A 4,603-nucleotide genomic window follows, 5' to 3' on the forward strand; every position below is an offset into this window, starting at 1 on the left:
TCAAGCCTCATCCTTGTTCTTCTAGTCATCATTATGGCTGCCATAAGATCATTTGCCAGATCTTCCACATGACCTCTTTCACTATTCTTGTTGTCAAATTTCTTGCTCAGTTTCTCCTCAACTCTTAGGGAAAATTGGTATGTCTCCTCAATATTATTCATTCAAACTAGACTCAACTCATCCTGAATACTTGGTCTTAACTCATTAAGATAATGGGCCACTTTCTCCTTATTAGCTTCTACATGGCCAGTTCTAATGAGAACTCAATAGAACTCTTCGGTATACTCTTGAACGAATTTTCCCACTTGCTTCATCCCTTACATCTTCTTCAATAGGTCAAGCTCACAATCCATGTGAATGAATTGTCACTTTAGTTTAGCTATCATCCTATCCTATCTATTAATTTTGTTCTTTCCCTTTCTATTTTGCTCCAACTAAACCTCTTGCCACCAAATCTTTACATGTCCCTTCAGTTTTGCCTTCACAAACTTGACCCTATCAGGATCATCAATATCTTTATACTCAAAGTACTCCTCCAATTCATTGATCCAATCAATCAGCTCCTCTAGGTTGAGATTTCCTAAAAATGTGGAAACTTCAAACTTAGGTCTTTTTCCAAGCTTGGAGATGGCCCTAAAAAGCCTCTCTTCCTGTGGGTTTCGAACTGTCTCTGCTTCAACATTTTCATCTACTTCATCCTCATTCTCACTTTCATCTCTTACAAGCATATTTATTCCTCTGTGCATTTTTTCTTCCAATGCTTGCATTTGTCTTTGGAGTGCTTGGAAACCCTTAGGTGTAACACCTATAACTCTTCCGCTATGCTCTCTTCGTGGAGGCATTTTTTACGCTTCAGTTGAAACCCTAGTGAAAACTACCTCACAATCAATGATCTATCTACACTCTCAACCCAAACCATGGTCCTACTGTGAACTACCTCATAATCAAATATCTTTCCACACACTCAAGAAACTTAGCACTAATACCACTTGATGAAGGGTGCTCCCCTTAATACCATAAACACATAATAGAACCCAAGAACAACAAAAAATGTGAGAAAAAATATGAAATTTTTATTTGAGCCACAAATACAAAATTATAGAATTCACAAGTGCAATATGCTAACCCACATGGGTGCCTTCATTTCAATCATCTGCAAGACAAGCTATGAACTATCACCTAGAGTTGTCTTACACAATGTTCGAGCTTTTCTTAAATAAGAAATTTTAATGCACCCAAGAAGGTTATAGATGCTCAAACTTAATACCTAGGGCTGACAAACCCTGAATACATATAGAGTTAGCTAAATACATTTTTGACAAATTATTTTAGAAATTTTGTTAGCCCAACTTTCGAAGGCCATAACTCTCAAATCGTTGCTCCAATTGGCTATTATAACCACTTTTTAGAAATGCCAGCTCCTAATCTACAAGCTTGGAATGGCACAAGTGCCCTTCCACAGAGTTTTTGGACCTCATCTAGGCACTCTAAGGCCTCCAACAGTGAACCTAAAGATTTTTTTGCAAAATTTTTCACCAAAAATTTGCAATAACTTCTCTGATACTTAAGCTAGAGCAATGAGATTTTTATGGTAGGCTTACAATTCTAAAATAAACCTTCCTATAGAAAATGAGAATATTCAAAACTTGTATGACAAACTTACTAAAAATAGCAAGTTCCCATAAATAGTAACCACCTTGTCTACTGGTCCTTATTAAAATAGAAAATATTGAAAAGAAAATATTTTTGGGTGATGCAAGATTGCTCTTACACCCAAGATGCTCCTCCATCACTTGTTCAAGGATTTGTAATTTGAATTGTTATCATTATTCTATCAACATCATTGGCATTCCTAGCAACTATCTTCTCTGCACTTACATTGTGCCCAATTGGAAGTTCATTGGATGTGATGGAAACTCTATTATAATACTACTCTTCAAAAATATATTTCTATGCTTCACATTACAAAGCCCACCCTCCATTTTTTAAACCATACTCCTCCATCAATCCACCGTACTACCTTCCTCTATACTCCTCCCTTTGTCCACCATACTACTTCCCTCTGTAATCCTTCCTCCATCTAACATACTACCTCCTTCTATACTCCTCCCTCCATCCATTGTACTACCTCCCTCTGTAATCCACCCTTCATCTATTTTACTACCTCCCTTTGTACTCCTCCCTCCATCTATTGTACTATCACCCTCTATGCTCCTCCCTCCATCCAGTGGACTACCTCCCTTTTTACTCCTCCCTCCATCCTACTAATGCAAGAGCATCTTGGGTGTAAGAACAATCTTGCATCACTCAAAAATAGTTTATTTTTAGTCTTTTCCATTTTAATAAGGACTAGTAGATAGAGGGGTTTCTATTTATGGGAGCTTACTATTTTTAGTAATTTTTTCATATGAGCTTAGAATGTTATCATTTTCTTTAGGAGGGTTCATTTTAGAGTTATAATCCTACCATAAAAATCTCATTGCTCTAGCTTAAGTATCAAAGAAATTACTATAGATTTTTGGTGGAAACATTTGTAGAAAAATCTTTAGGCTCACCATTGGATGTGTTAGAGTACCTAGATGAGCTCTAGACACTCAATGGAAGGGTGCTAATGTTGTTCTAACTCTATAGACCAAGAGCTGGCATTTCCAAAAAGTGGTTATAATAGTCAATCAAAGCAATGGTTCAAGAGTTATGACCTTCCAAATTTGGGCTACCTAAAATATCTAAAATAATTTTTAAAGATGTATTTGGCTAACTCTATATGTATCATTAGGTTATGTCAGCCCTAGGTATTAATTTTCATTGTCTAGAACCTTCTCAAGTGGCATAAATTTGCCTATTTAAGAAAGGCCCAAACATTGTCTAGGACAACTCTAGGCGGTAGTTTGTAGCTTAGTCTTGCAGATTACTGTAATGAAGGCACCCATGTTGGTTAGCATATTGTACTTGTGAATTCTATAATTCCACACTTGCAATGATAATAAGAAGTCCATATTTTGTTCTCGCATTTTCTATTGTTCCTTTGTTTCTATTATGGGTTTATGGTAATAAGGGGAGCACCCTTCATCAAGTGGTATTAGAGCTAGAGTTTTTGAGTGTGTGGACAAATCACTGGCTATGAGGCAGTTCATACTAGGACCATGGCTTGCATTGAACATGTAGATAGATCACCAATAGTGAGGTAGTTTGCACTAGGGTTTCAACAAAAGTGTAGAAATGCCTCCACAAAGAGAGTGTGGTGGAAGAGTTGTAGGTGTTACACTTGAGGGTTTTAGAGTCTTCTAAAGAAAAATGCAAGTATTGGAAGAATAAATGAACAAAGGAATAATTTTTTTGATAAGGGATGAAAGCAAGGATGAGGAAGAAGAAGAAAATGCCAAACTAGAGGCAGTTCTAAACCTAGAGGAAGAGAGGCTTTTTAGGGCCATCTCCAAGATTGGAAAAAGACCTAAGTTTTAAGTTCCCACATTTTCAAGAAATCTTAACCCATAGGAGCTAATTGATTGGATCAAGGAACTGGAGGAGTACTTTGAGTACGAAGATATTGATGATCCTTATAAGGTCAAGTTTGCAAAGGTGAAACTGAAGGGACATGCAAAAATCTAGAGGCATGAGGTTTAGTTGGAGTAAAATAGAAAGGGAAATGACAAAATCACCAAATGGGATCGGATGATAGCTAAACTAAAGTGACAATTCATTCTCATGGATTATGAGCTTGATCTGTTGAAGAAGATGCAAGGGTTGAAGTAAGCTAGAAAATTTGTTCATGAGTATACCAAAGAGTTCTACCGACTTCTCATTAGAATTGTCATGCAGAAGCTGATAAGGAGAAAGTGGCCCATTCTCTTAATGGGTTGAGGCCAAGTATTCAAGACAAGTTTAGTTTGAATGAATAGTATTGAGGAGGAATACCATTTTTCCCTAAGAGTTGAGGAGAAACTGAGTAAGAAGTTTGACAACAAGAATAGTGGAATAGTTCATGGTGGAAGATCTAGTGGACGATCTTGTGGTAGCCGTAATGATGATCAAAAGAACAAGGATGAGGTTGGAAGTGTTAGCAAAGGGAATTATAGAGGGGGGGATGAATCAGTAATTTACAAACTTTAGTTGCCAACTGATTATTATTTATTACTTTGAACCATACATAAGAAAGTAAACAAGTAATGTTAAACAGTAATAGTAAACATAGACAAAGATAACTCATTACATCATTTTTTTTTAACTAGGGAAACCCTAGCCAAGGGAAAACCTTAGTTGGGATGATACCCACTAGATAATATACTAATATATATGTTTCTTGTTAGAGGATGGGCCCTGTTAGGAGTAAATGAACAAATTTAGTATAGAGAGTCCCTATTAGAAGACTTTGAATCCTTGTTGGGAGATTCCAACCCTATTAGGAGTTGTAGTATAGTAGATGAAAAATGATCCTGATGTGAAAACATGCACTTCCAATTACAAGAAGAGCTCACTACCCAAACTAGTAATTATTCCTCTAGTAGATAGGTGTTGTAACTTCTTTCTTGACTGATCTTCGACCTTAGCTAGATCTTGGATCACAAAATTAGATTCTCACAACATTACACTTTAATTCGCAAGA

The sequence above is a fragment of the Cupressus sempervirens genome, chromosome 8, assembly GCF_028749045.1.
Source record: "Cupressus sempervirens isolate cs-2001-9-10 chromosome 8, ASM2874904v1, whole genome shotgun sequence".
Classification (NCBI taxonomy): domain Eukaryota; kingdom Viridiplantae; phylum Streptophyta; class Pinopsida; order Cupressales; family Cupressaceae; genus Cupressus; species Cupressus sempervirens.